We start from the raw sequence: 19,764 nt of genomic DNA on the forward strand, positions 1-19,764 counted from the left end.
ACTAATTTTTGTGGCCAGTTTCTCCTGTAGTGGATTGCCAGTTTGTGCATCCAGATTGTACTCAGATTTTCATTGTTGCTTAATAATAAAACCCTCATCTGTTGCACCAGTTTTCCCGCATTGGGTTTTTCTGGGGACAATTGTCCAAAAATAACGGTGTCATTTTTATTGTGTGTGCTAGTATTTTCTCAGTTCCTAGCGCTATTTATTTCCGCAGTTTTATTTGTGAAGGTTGCAGTGTGAGTAATTTGGTATTTGCCGTAGCAAATAAATTGTTAAATTAATTAACAATTAGAAGAATGAATTCCAGTTGCTGCAATAAGATTCCAGTTGTAGGAATTTTGACATGGTATTAGAACGTAAGTGATCAGGCGGGAAGCTCAGAACCAAGGAGAAAATTTTGATGCTTAGTGGGAGCAGCAAACCGAAATTTTTAGAGGCAACGCAATGCTCAAACAGGCAGGCTGAATTGTTGGGCTAGCAGTTCAATTTTCAGTTGCGGGAGTGCAGAAAATTCGATTTGCCCAAGAGAGTGATTCCAACAGTCAGAGGGAGCAGTTGCAGTTCATATTTTCGCTGAGCAGATTTTTGGTTGGACGCAGAGGATTTTTGCAACAGCAGAACCAGCGTAGGGGTGGAAGAGAAAAGCACACACAACATAGGGAAAATTTCTCTCAGGGAACTTTGAGTCTCAGAAGTTCGATTTTTCCACGTACATTGGCAATAGCAACTAGCATATCTGTGCATTCCATAAGGAAGTGCAAGTAGCAGAGCAGTAGCCAAGCAGAGGGAAAAGAGGGAATTTTTGACATATCATAGATGGCCACAGCAGAGCTTAGAGATCAGGATAGGTTGGATGGATCATCCAACTATGTCATCTAGAAGGCCAGGATGTCCTTCATTCTAGATGAATATGACCTGAAAGCCTACATAGATAATGTAGTGGCAGTTCCTTAGGATGCAGATCCACTCAAGGAATATAGGAAGGAGATGGTGGGGGCAAAGCGTTTGATCCTGGATGGAGTCCGGGACCATATAGTCTCACATGTGGCATCCAAGGGAATGGCCAAAGAAATGTGGGATGCTCTCTCCACACTATACCAGGGTACTTCCGAGCAGTGGAAGATTTTCCTGGAGGAGATGCTGAGATGCATCAGGATGCAGAAGGGGGAAGGCATAGATCCCTTCCTCACCAGGATTCAGGAGGTCCGAGACCAACTTTCAACGATTGGGGAAGCGCCTCAACCTTCAGAGCTAGTACGATTGGTACTCAACAGTGTCTCAAAGGATTGGTGGGTCTTCATCCAAAGTATTTTGGACAGATACGCTACTAAGATGGGATAGAATGTGGGCCGATTTGCAGCAGGAGGAATTGAGACAAGCTCTGTTGAAGAGCTCCATCAGTGGTAATAGTAGCAGCGGACAGAAGGTGGTGAAGGAGGAGAATGTGGCCCTCGCATCAAAGGGTCCCAGTCAAGGGCAAGGGGAGCAAAGAAAAAGGAGGACCTATCAAAGGTCAAGTGCTTCAAATGTGGTGAGCTCGGTCGCTATAGCACGCAGTGTCCTCTCAGGAAGAAGGACAAGTCGGAGAAGTAGGACCAACAAGCAGCATTAGCTGAGATCAACAAGCTATCCTCCAGGTTGGAGGAAGTCTTTGCGATGTTGGAAGCCATACCTCCAGGAGTGAGGTGGGGTGACTTGGAGTTGTAGCCCCACAGAGCTACATATTTGAGCACGTTCCTTGAGGAGTCCACCTTGTTGACCACTACGTGTCAACGACCCATAGCAGTACACCCCCTTTTTCGCAAAAGGGATAGCGCCTGATCAACGTGTTCGTGTCGTTCGATTATCATCATCAGCCTGATCATGTTATATTGTAAACCCTTTCTGCATGTGTAAATTGTAAATAATCTCAGCAAATCTGTGTCGTGTATGTAATTGCCTAGGTAAACCTAATTTTTTTATGACAATCTACATTCCAAAAGGTTTTTTGTCTCACCGACCCATGGTCAGCAGAGTTTTCCTTCAGCCTTACCCCAAAGCCAGAATGGATTTTGTCACCAGAATGTTAGGGGAGTCCTAGTGTGCTAGATCGAGTCTATGTAAAAGTGATTTGGGAATAATCCTAACTATTTGGTTAGGTTATTTTATTACAAATTGCTTGATCTGCTAGATTATATTTGTGTCGCAAAAATGGGTAGTCTGTGAGGGTCTTGTCCAAATGGGTTTTCCCCCTTGAGATGTAAAAAATGTAAAAAAATCATGATGTAAAATGTCTTGAGGGTTAGAAAAATAATTTATCCCCTCATAGGTCCTAGGTCCTAGGTAAATTTAAGTTTTCCAGAGGTTAAATTCGTGGATCCTTTAAAAAAAATAATAATAATAATTAAATCTTAACTAGTCCAGGGACTAAGGTTAGTTGATTATTTTGCTAAATTTTATGTCTTAGGTCCCTGGGGTTAAGTCAAAGTCAAATTTTTGAAGAAATAAATGCAAAATTTTAATTTTTGAATTTATTAAAATGCATTTAATTGAAAAATTCGAAATTTCCTCAATATTTAAAATTTCGACGGATGAGATTAAAAGAAATTTTGATCCTCATCAACGATCAAGATCACTTTGACAAGGATCACTTGAACTAGCCGTTGGAAAATTTATCTTTAAATAGGGGGTCAGTTGTCAGGTAGTGTCATTCAATCTTTGAGTCGTGTGCTAAGCGAAAGCTCTCTTGTAAACTTTTTTTATGAGCAATAAAGAAAGACTTTGGGGTTAGTCTCTGTTGGTGTTACTCTTCGCGGGAATGTTGTAAGATGTTTTATTTTCATGCATAGATTTCTTTTAGCCATTGATGATAGCTTTATGAAGAGTGATTTAAGCACAGGTATCTTGTTTGATCACTGGGGTTTGAATGGTAGTTTAAATTCTGAGTATAATGGCAGGTATCTCCATTAAGTTTGACCTCCCGAATCCATCTCCTACTCTTTCCCGCAGCCCTCCCAGGACCACCTTCCGATTTGAGGAGGGTGACCCTGATCTCTTCTCCTCTATCCTCAGACAGACACTCCCATCGGAGTCCCAGTTCGCCTCTCTCAGCTCCGCCAAGGACAAATACCAGTGCCTCTCATATGCAATCTGGGAAGTTGCGCTCCAATCCTTCCCCCATTCTACCCGTACCGCCACCACCTCCCGCAAACTGGGAAATTGCCCTATGAATAAATGGTATGACCAGGAATGCAAGTCTATGCATCAGGACCTCCGACACACATTCTGGAACTCCTTACCAACATACCCTGACCTCTGTTCAGCCTACCGTCGCCTCCTTCGCCGCAAGAAGCGCCTTTTCATTGCCCATAGGAGACAGGGTCTTTCTACTCTCCTCCTTCGCTCCCCTAAAGATTTCTGGGGGACCATCCTTTCCCGACGCTCACCTACCCCTGTCAACCTTGATCCTGCCTCAATGTTCTCTCACACCTCCCAGCTGTATGACATTCCTGGGCAGCCTCTGATTCAAGTTACTTCCCCCCCCCCACCTCCTGCCACCTTTTCTCCGACAAAGATATCAGAGAGGCAATATGGACAATGAATAGCAACAGGGCAGCAGACGAAGAAGGCTTCTAGGCAGAATTCTTCAAGCATGGACTTCATCCCCTAGTAGGATATCTGGTGGACCTTTTCAACCAGGTGGTTCGGGATGGATTTCCAGATGGTTGGTCACACCACATTATCTACCCAATCCACAAGTCAGGGCCTACTTCCGACCCCAACAACTACAGGACAATCATGGTTGGGCACACATTCTCCAAGCTATATGCTACAGCACTCCACAAGACACTCTCCCATTTCCTTGAGCAGAGACAACTCAGGGCCAAGGGCCAAGCAGGATTCCGCCCAGACCACCAAACGATCGACCACATCCTTACTCTTCGTGCGGTGATCGAGGAGGCTAGGCATCGATCCTCTAAAGTGTATTGTTGTTTTGTAGACTTCCGGAAGGCCTTTGACTCAGTCCCGAGGGAAGATCTTTTCTAGAGACTAAGAGAGATTGGCATCTCCTCGACTCTCCTGACAGCTATCATGCGCCTCTATGAGGCCGTCCTTGGCCGTCTCCACACAATCGGAGGAATGTCAGATTTCATCTGAAGCACCATTGGAGTCAAGCAAGGATGCCCCCTTTCTCCTACTTTATTCGGGATCTATATCGATGAGCTTGAGTCCTTCCTCCGGGAGCATATCCAGGATACAAATGGGTGTCTTCTTCACCAGGTCCTGATTTCCATCCTCCTCTTTGCAGACGATATTGCCCTTATTGCCTCCTCCCAAGAAGGCCTTCAGAGACAGCTGGATGCTCTCGCAGCTTTTTGTGACCGGAGGCATCTAACTGTGAACTTGGGTAAAACCAAAGTGATTATCTTCAATGGAGTCAAGAAAACCTCGGACTTCCACTTCCTATTTAAAGGAAAAGAGATCGATATTATCAGCGCCTATACATATTTGGGAGTTCAGTTTTCAGGGCCTCGCTTCAGCCTACGGCCAGCCCTTCAGCCTCGAATCAACAAAGGGTATGGCTCCCTAGCCCTTCTGGAGAGGCAGTGTTTCCGGCACCATTTCCAGGACATCTCGTCCAAAATGAGCATCATGAACACTTTGATTCGCCCCACAGTACTTTACGGCTCAGAGATTTGGGGTCCCTCTCTCCTAGAGTCAGATTGGGCTTCAGCGGAGCGGGTCCAGACCCTCCTTTTGCGTCGTTTCATTAGGTGCAAGCAGACAGTTCCTCAGCACATCATTCTAGCAAAGTTCGGGGCTCAACCTTTCCGCCTAGAGGTGATATTCAAGTTAGTGTCGCTCCTGCACAGGCTCTGAGGCCTGGCAGACGCAAGGAAGGGTCGAGATAGATACCCATATTTAGCATATTGCTCCTCGGAGAACATCGCCCGTATGCAGACAGGCCGATCCAAATGTTGGTACACCGGTGTGACAGAGCTTCTAGAGGCTTCAGGAATCTAGATTGACCATCTCCCTCCCTTTCAGTACTCTCTGAATGCTCCAGGCCACCTCCTTCCCAATCAGCAAGAGTTGAATAAAATCATTAAGGAGGATATTTACAGACGATACGTTCAGACTACATGGACCAATCCTCCCAATGGGTTGCATCCAAAAATGGCCTTCTACGCGGAGCATTGCCTGGAGATCAGGGATGGGCTCATCATCAGACCCCAGTACATGTTCCAGCATTGGATGCATGCCCTTAGAATCCCCCTCGGGCAGCTCAGAGTTGGGTCTCACAGACTCCGGGTGGAGACAGATCACCACATCGATAGGGCAGATAGGATTTGCCAGCTCTGCCACTTACAGGAGATAGAGACAGAGACACACTTCATCTTCGAATGCCCTGCTTACTACGAGATTCGAGGTCGTTTCCATTGTCTCTTCAGGTCTTCTCAAACTTTGTCCAGCTTCCTCAGATATGTTGATCCGAGATGCCTTGCACTAACTCCATGAGGCCTTCAGATTTCGGGCCCGTTTTCTTCAGGCCCCCACCAGATCAGACACCACGCAGAAGATCACGAACTTCTTTAGGGCGCTACCATCAGCGCGGGGCACCAAAAGAACCATTGACCGACCCACAGACACTGAGACCAGATCAGTGCGGTCCCGGGGGGGCCAACCCACTAGACTGCACCAGCGCTCCAGGATTGGATCCACCCCTAGGAGACGCCCTAGAATGTCCAGGCGACAGCAGCGACAGCCCAGTATGCCCACAGGACAATAGACTTTGACAAGCTTCTCTCAGTTTTCTTCTCTCGACCTCGGATGTTAGGAGTAGGAACTGGACAAGAGACTCCTTTTTTTCTCCTTCTCCTTCTCTGCTTCATCGCAGAGCTTTGTTCCGAAGCCGAGAGCTTCTTGATTCTACATCTACATTTACTAAGATTATACATGTATTTTCTACTCTTTAAAAAGAAATGTTAAAGGGGACCGTTTGGTCCACCGGCTTGGCATGATGTAATCATTGTAACTGACAGTCTCGTTGACCTATTATGGTCATTTGTTGGACATTAATAAAATTATCTTATCTTATCTTATCTCTCTACGTTAATGGTTGAATTGAGTTGTGAAGGAAATTCTTGATTTGGAGATCATTGGGCGTTCGGGGAAGTTTTCAATTGGACCAGCCAACTCCCGATCAGCATTTTCTGAAGGGCCCAGATTGATTGAATCCCAAACTTATCATTAGAAATTCCATTGTTGATGCATGAAGGGTTTTCTCTGAAGCACCTCACTTTAAATTTACAATTTTAAAAAATATTTGTGGCATAATGATAAATCTGGCTACTTAGAGCTTTCAGTTTGTAATTATTGTAATTATTTAACTGGGTTTTTGTTTTTTTTATTTCATCATTGTATATATTGTTTCTGGGTATTTTGTTTTTGTCATTGCAGGTTGCAGATCTGAAGGTGAAGTTCAATCTTGAAGCCAGATCTAGACCCTGGAGGGTAAGATCTGGCCTCAAAACCAGTTTTTTGCAGGTGTACAATGCTGCTGCCTAGGGTTTCATTGCTGCAAAAAAATTTCAAATTTTTTTAAGGCCCACAGGCCTTGCTGCTGCCTTATATCTGTGCTTTCTCCTCCAAGCATTTTTGCTTCTAAGCTTCTCTCTGACATTGCATACCCATCACGTTGTTGTCTTTTGCTGCGTATTCCCTCTCCTCATTGTCAAGCTCTTCCACAACTGCATATCCCTGCGTCCTCCCTCATCCGTTGCCACACCTCCATCTGCCACTACCCATCGAGCTCCCTGCGCAGTTCCTCATCCATCTTCCCAATTGAATCCCCACACAGCTATCTCTGTCTGTCATCAAGTTACCCAAACAGTGGGCAGTCTTCCCTCTGGCAACCTGAGTCTTCTCCCGCAAGCCTGCAGCTTCCTTTCGCTGCCATACGAGCTCCAGATCTGCGTCCAATCACCTTCACGCAAATTGCAACTACTCCCATCGCTGCTCCACTTCCCTCGGTTGCCTGTCCTCTACACGCAGCCTCCTCCAAACCTGTGTACTGCACTCCCTCCATTGTCGACCTGCACACTTGACAACAGAACAAAAAAACTCCACACATTTCTCCCTTCCTCGCTGCTTAACCTGGCTCATCACTACTCACTCCAGCTCCCTCAGCCTCCCCTTCGTCCAAACCTGCATTAAAAAAAAAAGCCTTTTCCCCTTGCTGCTACATATCTACCCTCGACGTCTCCTCACGCTGTCGCCGTCTCTGCTCTCTCACCTGATAACCTGCAAAGCACAAGAGTAAAGTTCATTTCAATTTCCCTTTTTATTTTTATCTTTTATTGTGTGGCATATGATTTAAGTTAGGGTTAGTTTAGGTGATATTTATTTCATTTGGTTCGTATATCGTTAGGCTTAGTTTGTCATTGACATTTCAAATTTTCATTTTTATTTTATCTTGTTTGAAAGAAATTTGAAAAGTAAAAAGATTTATTACTTTGCCTCTTTTCATTTTCTATTTCATTTTCATTTTTACTTTCATTTTGATTTTTTGATTTTTTTTAAATAAAAAAAATAAACATTTAAAAAATCCTAAAAATCCAAAAAAAAAATTAACTTGTTTTTTTAGTAGCATTTAGTCTTGCTAAAAATATCAAGAAATTCACCTAAGAAGTAATCAAGATTGTCAAATTTAAACTCCTTGGTGTCTTTTGTGCTAAGGTAAAAAATCTTTGTGGTATTTGTCATTTCTCTATAGTTAAATATGCTTAAGTTTTTTTTTTTAATATCTGAAGATTAACTATTTGAAAGTGGTGAATCATTTTTTGAAACTCGTTAGCACTTAAATTCTGTGGTTATTTAAAGTGTTTATATCTCGTGAAATTTAATTGCTAAGACACTGTGCATCTAGTGAAATTGATCGTTTTGCTTGAATTATTTGATGCTTGTTACATGTTAGATATTTTGCAAATATTTTCAAGCAATCGTTAATTATTTCATCAGCAGCAGCAGATAATCAATTACTTGGATCATTGACTCCATAAGGCACTGGTATTAATCATTTAAAATTTAATCTAAATCTTGCTAAGCCTTAAATCAAGTATTCGATTGCCTCGCTGTGTCTCCCGAGCCGGTTGATTCCCAGCTGGTTCTCCTTCATCCCGTTTATCCATAGGGTCTACCCCCTTAGCTTGTTGTAGGAAGACAGCTTAAACGGAGAGATCGGGGATCAGGGTGACAGCCCCCGATCTAAGCGTTGTCGCGGTGCCTGGACACTCTGTGCGACAACACACCTCATGGATCGTTACCTAGCTACGAGGGCCCACAGTATTCAGTAGCAGGATGGATCAGTGGCAGTTGATGCAATCAGTACCAAAGTGATAGTTGTAGACTAGTAGCAGTCAGATGTTGAGGAGCACAAAGCAGTGTTGACAACAAAGCAAGTAGCTTAGTGCAAAGTTGGCAGCAGCACAGATTCTTCAGTGACAGTGCAGATGTTAGTAGCAGTCAGAAACTCAGGTGACAGATGCATCATACTGAACACAGTTGATTTAGTATTTTGGATGCTTTTCAGTTGCAATAGTTGCAATTGCAGCAGAAACACATGAGAGGGAGTTGCAGTGTTGGTAGCAGTATGGCAGTGTCAGCAGAAGCACAGATGCAGCATCAGAGTTGCGCAGTGGTTGGTGGGAAATAGTAGCCAGACATCAGCAGCGTGACAGAGGTGATATAGAAACAAGGTGTTGTAGCAGCAGGATGCAGCGGATTGCAGCATGAGTTGTTGAGCACTAGTTGGAGAGAACACAGTCCTCGCTAAGAGGGAGTGTTAGTTTATGTAGCATCGAATGTGTTATAGCCACAAAATTTGGTGGAGAGGCTAGAATACATGAGATCTCCAAAACCCATAAATCGTTTTTGGAAATTCCACCTAGAAGTGACAAGATGACTTAATCCTAAAGGCTCACAATGGGAATCATTACTAAAATAAAATTTCTTGCTCATGAAACCCATGAGACAAGCATAATAATATTTTTTTTTCTTTATTTTCATCAATTACATAAAATCACAATTACACATGTCATTATGAAGACCGAACCTAGTTACTTTTCAACACTCCCTCTTAACTAGGGAGGTATTCATAATGGTACTTGGTCATTCTCAATCTGAAGAATTTCTCATAAGAAGAATCGGATTGGTAACCCATTTGTATAGCATCATATCAACCAGCATTGTCACATAGCAAGGCCTTGACTAACAGCTCTATCTCTCCACGAGATCCGAGCACAATGTTGGCGAGACCAATGATGTATAGACACCCTCATCATTATCTCTCTCGAAACATACCCCACCCGAGTTCTCAAGGTGTGTTCCACCAAGACTATTCTTATCTTGGATTCCCAGTCCTCAAAGAATATCGGTCCTCAACGACTACTCTTATCTTGGATGCCCTAATACATCCTCAAAGAGCATGAAATGCCAGATGCTTACCCAATCCTCCATTTTGTCTTCCCAAGTGAAGACAAGAATGATGCGTCTATCTCTCCCTCTTAATTAGGGAGGACATAGTTATTCCAATAAAGTAATATACTCATTCTTACAGAAGGAATGTACCTAAGCTCCCTCTTGGCTTAGGAATCTCTAAGTTTCTTCCAAGTAATAAACTTGTTTACAGGCTCCCTCTTACTTAGGGACCTATAGCAGCTCATCAAGTGGAGATAATGGGACAACCAACTGCTTGAAGAACACCTCCTCATGATGTCATGAACTTATTTTTGTTATCTAGGAGTCTTCATGTTTGGGACTTCTACATAGGGCACCGACCATCCATGAGTCAACCATGTCAATATAGGAAAGTGATCCATCAGTCCATATTTGGCCTTCCTTCATGCCATGTATACTTAAGGATATTTCATCCTACTACATGTGCATCAGTGGTGGAAGATATGCATAGATCTTTCCTCGGCAGCCCTACATAAACTGGTCCAGATATTTGTTTAAAAATAAAGGAATGAACATTAAAATCAACATTACCTTTGTGATGGTCCTCCATCATGACATCTTGTAGTTTGCATCAACATCCTACATACATATCGACACATCTCCCAAAGATATATATATTGTCAAGGGTCTCTTTCTTTTTCAGGCTCCGTCAAAGTCTTCATATCTTCCATGGAGATATCCTAGTCAAATCTTCTTGGTCTTTCGGATGTTGATTGCCTTTACCATGGTTGCATATTCCATGATCTCTTCCTTCCTTTCTTCGCACATTACATTCCTAGGAGCTTCCAATCAAAGTTCCTCAATTGTAGTCAACCACCTCATACTTCATATGAGGACATATTATGTTGATTTCATCTAGTGAATGTGTGACCCATGCATTCTTGCATTCCTTTAAGGGAGGAGATCCTTTCTTTTGATCATGCTCTAGAGCATTGATCCATGTTACCTGCAACCATATGACATGACTTCCACAATATCAAATGTAAGCATGCATACCTCATTTTTCTTTTGGGTCATCCAAACTTCCTGCAGCATCTTCCTTGATTGAAAGAGCTTCAATCCCTTGAACTGCTTCACATTTATGTCATCATACCATCATCCCATGAATTCCACAAGATTGGAATTCTTGATGAAACACTTTCTTTTCCTCATGATCGGTGAACCTTTCAATGAAGATTCCATCAGAGAATCTTGAGGATTTAAAGTATCCCTATCAGCAGAGGTTTTTGACAAATGTATGATGAACCTTGTACTAGATGACCTTGCCACTTATGTTCCCAATTGAGACTCCCAAGAGCTATAATCTCCCAGAATAATCCTTCCAAAAGAAATTCTCCTTCACTTGCCAAGAAGAAACCTCTCCTTCGCTGATCCTAGAAGAAACCTCTCCTGCGTTGATCCCAAAAGAATATCTTCTTTTCTATAGCCCGAAGAAACCACCTTTGTTATCCCAAAAGAAACTCCACATTCGTTATACCTTCTTCTCAGTCCCAGAAGAAACCTTCTTATGTCTTCTTCGCACTTCTGCTTCGTAGCCTCTTCTTTGCACTTCTCTTTACCTCTTCTTCAGACTTCTACTTCACCGAAATCAAGGCGAGTTACTTGCCCCTAATGGAGGTCAAGTGTGCTTATATATACACCTCATTCCATGTCCTTTAGGCCGACATGATTGTTGGAGGTTAGGCCGACTTCTTCTAGCATGTTCTTGCTTCGTTGTAGGTCGACTTGAAGAGGATAGGTGACAAGATCTTGGAGGATACTTTACATAGACAAATTTGACCTTTTACAAAGTGTAAAATGACTTCATTACATGAAAATGACTATCATTTTATGACTAGATGATAAATAATTCCTGAAGACTCTTAATGGGAGTCTTGACTCGAAAACAAAATCTCTTGCTCATGAAACCCATGAAGCAAGTCAATAATAATTTTATTTTTCTTCTTTACATCACATTACATAAAATCATAATTACATGTCATTATGAAGACCAAACCTAGTTACACTTTTCAACATCCTTCAAACCCTAGCATTCTTTTAGGTCTTTGCCATCTCTTTCACTTATTCACTGGTGTCTTCACAATGGTGATCTCAATGGCTTTTCTTCAGCCCAGCTTTGATACCATGTTATTTCATAGGGCTATATTGTTCTTTGCTTTAGATAATTTCATTTTCAAAATTTACATATTTCATTCACCGCATTATATCAAAACATCATCAGCAATTTATGTAGAAAGAACAATATCATCAACAACACAGCAGAACAATAAAAGAAACATCAGAAGAAAAGCATGCACAAATAGGGAAACTATGATTTGGTCGTAGGCTCAGGCAAAACCCCACAAGGGGTAAGATATAAAATACATCCATCGCGAGATATATTAATGCATAAAGTGTCCTAGGGCCAACCTAGTACAGTTCACAACTTCGTTTGTGAACTAAATGCGATAAGTTCAATATAACATGCCATAGAATCGTGGTCACTTCTGCCATCCATTACTTTCAAGGGTCTTTATTGTCACTGTATCAAGTGACACCACTAAAAATCACAACTTTAGCCATTGTGTAATGAGAAATGTAGCCACTACAACAATGTATTGCTATTGAGCTATCATACTGCAGAATTGTCGAGATCGTATATACTATTGGGCAAGAACATTCATATATATATATAACAGTTGGGGCGAGACCATAACATTTAGTTGTGCAGAGACCATAGTAGTGTTGAGACCATTTTGCCAAGGAACTATTTCAAGACCCACATACATATGCCACTATCGAGATTACTATGCCGAGAAATGAGACTACGGTGATGAGGACTTAAGCAGAGGTGTAATACAGAGATGCCAACATGTGATGCCATTCATGCTAAGAGCATACATGAAGCGAGATCATACATATACGCCATATACGCTAGAGAGAGATCATGTGTAACAATACCGAAACCATATATGTAGAGCCAAGATCATGTTGAGAGACATAACATACTTTGCAATGTCGAGACTTTCAAACATACAATATATATATATATAGGCAATATAGCAGTGCAAAGACATACAACTTTGCGATGCCAATCATGACATACCATGCCATATTGCAGTACTCAATGTGTCGAGACCAATCGATGACTAATCATATATTTATCGCAGAGACCAATCAAACAAACATTGTGTCGGGACTAACATATATCGTATAAATTAAATCGAGCCGAGACCAATCAAGATATAGTCTCATGCCATCATACGAATCACAGAGGCAATATACTCTCTGAGGAGTTGATCTATAACAGTGATGCGAGTTGGTAGGAAATCATGTTGTTACAGAGATGCCATACCAATGCGAGAATCCTGTAGCCATCAGTGCGAGAGGGAAGAGGTCAGAGTGAGAGGGACCTGAGGAATGAAGTCCTATAACCAGTTCGAAGAGAGAGAGTCCTCTTGAGGTAGAGCGAAGAGAAATTTTGAGCGAGAAATCCCAGAGAGGAGCCTCTGAAATTCTTAGAACATCGAACTTCCTTTTTGGAGATAAACCCAAAAGGGTATTTATAGTTATTTATTATTGACGAAGTGTCATGACCTTTTAGAGGGGCCAACATGAAGCCTTGAAGTCGACTTTATAATATGGAGGGAAAAAAATTTCTTCAAATAATATTAATAATATTTTCCAAATGCTTTCCCCAAATCAAATCAATAATTACAATATTTCGTTTTAATCAAATCTTCTTTTGGGGCTCAAGGATTTGCTCTTGGAGACACCGGGATTTAGGTCAGAGACTTGGGAAAAACCCCACAAGGGGTAAAACCCAACCAGATTCTTCTTCTATTAGATACTCATCAAGGTTCAGCTTGTTGATTTCTGGTAGCATCGGATGTGCTCTAAGTCTCAAAATTTGCAGGGAGACTTGGACACATGCATTCTCCAATACCCAGCAATCGTTTTCGGAAATTCTAACCAGAGATAGTTTTATTAAAATAATTAATTATTTTTAATGGGACCCTAAGTCTAAACTTAGGAAATTAAAATAATTAATGGGTATTAATCTAAACTGTGGGTGAAACTTCAACAAGAAGGTGGAGATCAAGTCAATATGATCCTAGCCATTGATTAGAATCTAATTTGCATCGTTGATTGATCAACGAGAGGATTATAAGAGGAACTTGATGGGCGCTTAGAGAACACACCAGAGGTAGATACTCAGTGACCCGAGTAAGATTGACTTTATCACTAGTCGAAATTCGGCAAGAGAAAATCGAATCAGAGGGAGAGTTACAGGTGATAAAGGAAGAGAGGGCATCAGCATCTTTCGAGAGTGCAAGGCAGCAAGACGCAGAGCATGACCAGGGTGATGTAGAAATAAGCAGCGCAGAGGCAGATTGACACAGAGCCTACATGGGCAGCTAGACGTTGGACCAATGTGAGAAGTTTGACGCAGAGGGACGCATAAGGATTCCGGGGAAGGGGAGTACTTCACCTAGATCAGAAAATTGTCAGGAACCGTCTGTAAAATTTCTCAATCCTGTTTTGTTGGTTGTAATTTGTACATGAGAATTTGTTGAAGAATAATAAAGAAACGCTCATCTGCTGCACTGGTTTTTCCACATCGGGTTTTTTCGGGGATGATTGTCCAAAAATAATTGTCATTGTGATTGCATGTGTGCCCGTATTTTTCCTTACATTTACTTTCTGCAATATTTTAATTGTGAAGGCTGCAGTAGAATATATTTCGATATTTGTTGTAAGAACACTGTGAATAACTTATTTCTAAAATAATAAGTAGAAGAAATAATATTACACTGCAGTAGGATTTTTATTTAGAAATTTTCACATGGTATCAAAGCTAAGGGAAAGCAGAAGTCGAAAGACCCAGTGTTGAAGGAGGGAAGGAATTTGAAATTCTTGCAGGGGCAGTAATTCGAATCTCCAAGGGGCTTGCGCAGTTCAAAGCCAAGTGGATTAGATTTCGTGGGAAAACTCTCTCTGAGTCGACAGAGAGGTAAGTCTTTCCGATCGAAATTTGTCAATGGTAGAAGGAACAACGCAGCAGAAGATTCAGCGAGAGGGGTTGTCTCAAGTGGGACGCAGTTTTTCCTACAGCAATTGCTAGGACAAGTTAGCGTCGGAAATTGGCACAATATGGATACTCAAAGTGTCTCAGAATTATCTATCAAATTACATGAAGAATTTGCATGCCTAGCAAATTCAACATCAGCAGATGTTTGGTACATTGATAGCGGGGCTTTAGCCCATATGACTGAAGTACAAGAACATTTCTCGAGCTATCAAGAAGAACAAATGGACTTCCAAATCACTATGGGAAACAGAACGAAATGTACTCCAGTAGGGAGAGGCACCATAGCATTTCAGACAGAAGCAGGGACCAGCATCCGAGCCACCAACGTTCTGCATGTGCCAAGATTAGAAATGAACTTGATTTCAGTGTCCCAGTTACAGGACAAGGGATATGATGTATACTTCATGGGAAAGAAAGTATACGTCAAGCATCCAAGCTAGAAGAAGAAAAGGCAAATTGGGATTCGAAGCAACAAGTTGTATAGATTGCAACTTGAGTCACCAATGGCACTGATAGGCAGCAACTACAATGGTGAGAAGGAGCGACATGAATTATGGCACAGGCGAATGGGGCACTTACACCATGGAGCACTGAGGATGCTCAAAGAGACTGTTACAGGAGTACCAGTCCTTAGTAGTGAACATGTTGACTTATGTCGAGAATGTGTACTAGGGAAGTATGCTAAAGCATCTTTTTCCAAAAGTAACAATAGAGCAGAATGTGTATTAGGATTGATACACTCAGATATTTATGGTCCTACGTCCACAAGAGCTCTTAGTGGTGGTGAATACTTCGTCATCTTTATCGATGATCACTCCAGAAAAACCTAGATCTATTTCTTAAAAACCAAGGATGAGGTCATTGATCATTTCCGAGAGTTCAAAACTCTTGTTGCAAATATGACAATGAAAAAGAGAAAGGTATTGCATTCAAATAATGGTGGAGAATATATAGACAAAGACTTCACAAATTTCTACGCAAAGGAGGGCATCAAAAGAGAATGGACAACTCCATATAATCTGGAGCATAATGGAGTAGCAGAACGGAAAAATAGAACTATTGTTGGGCAGCCAAAGCGATGTTGTATGATCAAGATCTACCTAGGTATCTATGGGCAGAAGCTTGCAACACAGCAGTGTATTTCCATAATAGAACTCCTCATAGAGCATTGGGGAAGATAACACCCGAAGGGGTCTTCACAGGGAAGAAGTCGAAAGTCAATCATCTCAGAATATTCGGAAGTGTAGCTTATTGTCACGGTCCAGATGAGAAATGCAGTAAACTGAATTCGACTATCGAAAAGAGGTATCTCGTAGGATATAGCGAGACCTCAAAGTCATACAGAATCTACATTCCTAGTAGCAGGAAGATTGTAGTGAGACAGGATGCAAAGTTCATGGAGGATAGAGCTTTCAGGAAATCTCGTGAGATGCCTGCAAAAGATCAGTCAGGAGATGTTCCATTAGTCCAAGAGCAACAGGGGCAGCAAGGAGGACAAGCAGGAGGACAGACACCTGGATCAAGTATAGTGACTAGTACCAGTATCTCCTCAGAAGGAGGAAATGCAAATAGTTCTTAGCAGATGGAACAACAAGATCAAGAGAAGGAGTTGGTTGAGCCTCCCACCACTGGTGGTAGAACCAGCAGAGAAGTATGACAGGCACAGAGGGACGCAGAGGAGTTTTTTGGAGCTCCTAGAACTAAGAAAAGGCAGTGTAGACAACCTGACAGATACCAAGCATTGGTAGCTTCGATTGAAGAACCCTCTAGCTTTCAGGAAGTTGTTCAACACCAAGCATGGGTGGGTGCCATGGTAGAAGAATACAACTCTATCATGACGAATGATGTTTGGGAAGTAGTGCCTAGACCAGAAAATAGATCAATTGTAGGATCATGATGGATCTACAAGATCAAGTATGTTGCAGATGGCAGTATAGAGAAGTACAAGGCAAGGTTCGTGGCAAAGGGGTATGCTCAGAAAGAAGGAATAGACTATGAAGAGACCTTTGCCCCAGTTGCTCGATACACCTCTATCAGATCTGTTATATCTCTAGCAGCTCAAATGGGATGGGAGATTCACCAGATGGATGTCAAGACAACATTCTTGAACGAGGTGATAGAAGAGGAGGTGTATATAGAACAACCCGAAGGCTTCGAAACTCATGAGAAGAAAACTCATGTTTGCAAATTAAAGAAAGCTCTGTATGGGCTCAAGAAGACACCCAGAGCATGGTATGGTCAGATTGATAGTTACTTGCAGCAATTGGGATTTGTCAAGAGTAATGTTGATCCCAATCTCTATTATTTGATGGTAGAGAATGAGCCACTTTAATATGGTATTATATGTAGATGCTCTGTTCCTAACTGGGTCATCCATGCTCATATAGGATTGCAAGAAGAATCTTGAAGTTGAATTCAACATGAAGGACATGGGGTTGATGCATTATTTTCTAGGGTTGGAAGTTTGGCAGAAGAATGGGGAGATTTTCCTTGGCCAAGGAAGATATGCTACAAAAATTCTGAAGAGATTCAGAATGCAAGATTGTCGACCCATGGCTACTCCCATGATCACCAACTGGAAGAAAATAGATGCATCAGGAGACAAGGAAGTAGACCCCACCTTGTACAGGCAGCTCATTAGGTCGCTCATGTATCTGGTGAACACTAGGCTGGACATTTGCTTTGTTGTCAACACTCTTAGTCAGTTCATGGTAGAACCAAAAAAGGTGCATTGGGTAGCAGCCAAGCACATTCTTAGGTATGTGCGCAGAACAGTCGGATACGGGTTGAAATACTCCCAAAGGGATGACGTCAGATTGAATGGGTTCACAGATGTAGCATGGGCAGTTAGTTCAGTAGACCGAAAAATACCTCGGGGTATTGCTTCAGTGTTGGATCAGGGATGATATCTTGGTGCAGCAAGAAGCAGAAATCGGTAGCTCTGAGCTCAGCAGAAGCAAAATAAATGGCAACTAGCACAGCTACGTGCGAAGCTATATGGCTCATAAAATTGCTTGTGAGCTTGTTCAGAGAAAGGATGGAGGCGACCAGGGTTTACTGTGATAATCAGAGTTGTATCAAACTCTCTGAGAATCCAAAATTTCATGATCGTTCGATACACATAGATATCTGAAGTCACTTTATCAGAGACTGTGTTCAGTGTGGGGCAATACAGCTACAGTATGTCCCCATAGGAGAGCAGGTTAGTTGATATACTCACAAAGGTTCTCGAAAGAGCTAAGTTCACTCAGTTCAAAGAGTATGGTAGAAAATTCATTTCAGTAGCAGCAGTAGTTTGCAGTGCAGGGACAGTTGGCAGTGGCAGTGCCAACAGTAGCACAAATGAAGAAATTCAGAGGGAGTTGCAGTATGGATGCAGTGTTGACAGTAGCAAGGTCAACAGCAGTACAGATGCAGCATTTGCATAGAGGTTGGTGGACAGCGTGTCAGACATTAGCAACGCAGAGGGAGATGTTACAGAACAATGTGATGCTTCAGTTGGAAGCATAACTAGAACACATTCCTCGCTAAGAGGGAGTGTTGATTTCTGGTAGCATTGGATGTGCTCTAAGTCTCAAAATTTGCAGGGAGGCTTAAACACATGCATTTTCCAATACCCAAAAATCATTCTGGAAAATTCCACTCTTAGACAGTTTTATTAAAATAATTAATTATTTTTAATGGGACCCTAAGTCTAAACTTATGAAATTAAAATAATTAATGGGTATTAATCTAAACTATGGGTGAAACTTCTAGAAGAAGGCAGAGATCAAGTCAATATGATCCTTGCCATTGATAAGTATCTAATATGGGTCATTGATTTATCAACGAGAGGATTATAAGAGGAGGCTTGATGGGCACTTAGAGAACACACCAAAGGCAAATACTCAGTTACCCAAGTAAGATCGGTTTTCTCACTGGTCGAAGTTCAGCAAGAGAAAATCGAATCAGAGTGAGAGTTGCAGGTGAGAAAGGAAGAGGGGGCATCAGCATCTTTCGAGAGTGCAAGGCAGCAAAACACAGAGCAGGACCAAGGTGACGCAGAGAGAGGCAGCGCAGAGGCAAATTGATGGAGAGCTTGCGTGGGCAGTTAGACGCTGGACCAGTGTGAGAAGTTTGATGCAGAGGGACGCAGAAGAATTCTGAGGAAGAGGAGTACTTCACCTGGATCAGAAAATTGTCAGGATTTCTCACTCCTGTTTTGCTGGTTGTAATTTGTACATGAGAATTTGTTGAAGAATAATAAAGAAACCCTCATCTGTTGCACTGGTTTTTCCCACATTGGGTTTTCCCGGGGACGATTGTCCAAAAATAATTGTGTCATTGTGATTGTATGTGTACCAGTATTTTTCCTTACATTTACTTTCTGCAATATTTTAATTGTGAAGGTTGCAGTAGAATATATTTCGATAGTTGCTGTAAGAACACTGTGAATAACTTATTTCTGGAATAATAAGTAGAAGAAATAATATTAATCACTGCAGTAAGATTTCTATTTAGAAATTTTCACACAGCTGAGATACAAAGTATAATGAGATACATCAATCACAACAGGCCTCTTAGGGCCAACCCAAGTCGGCTCACAACTTCATTTGTGAACTGAACGAAATAAGTCCAAGAGAGTTCCTTCCATATCCAAGGTACTGTAACTGTCATTGTCTTTGTCGGTCATCAACAAGGTCACTTCCATACAAGATTAATGCCATGTCATTCATCAAGTTTTCTACCATACAACAAGGTAACTGCCATACATGTAGATCATTGTCCTCTACCAAAGTCACCATCATACATTAACTACCATATCAGAGGGTATTGCCATATAAGGCTATTGTCACTGTCATAATAGTTCACTGCCATATCTAGGGTTACTGTCACTGTTAACCATCAAGGTTATATCAAAGGTCACTGTCATACAAGCAAGTGACATTTATATATTCTCATTGTTAACAAGGTTACTTACATATTGTCATATGACACTGACACTGTCATACTGTTAACAAGCTCACAATCTCACTGTCAAGGATATTGTCAAAAACATCAAGGCCATATAATGTTGTCAGGAGTTACGAGTCACAGCAGGCTACAGAGACTGAGAGTGAACCACACTGAAACTGAAGTTGGCATCCCAAGGCCTATATAGCCTTCCCGTGCTAGCAACAAAACTATTTACAGCAGAAATAAATAAGGTACTA

General features: G+C 41.8%; 1 protein-coding gene across 1 annotated transcript in view; it reads right to left on the reverse strand.

Moving 5' to 3' along the window:
- LOC149236486 (tRNA (carboxymethyluridine(34)-5-O)-methyltransferase-like) overlaps positions 1-19,764 on the reverse strand; it is a 130,706-nt gene that overhangs the window by 33,303 nt on the left and 77,639 nt on the right. The gene's annotated exons all lie outside the window — the stretch shown is intronic.

Source organism: Pinus tabuliformis, chromosome 8, assembly GCF_031772625.1.
Source record: "Pinus tabuliformis cultivar Carrire ecotype Pingquan chromosome 8, CPIR1, whole genome shotgun sequence".
In the NCBI taxonomy this organism is placed as follows: domain Eukaryota; kingdom Viridiplantae; phylum Streptophyta; class Pinopsida; order Pinales; family Pinaceae; genus Pinus; species Pinus tabuliformis.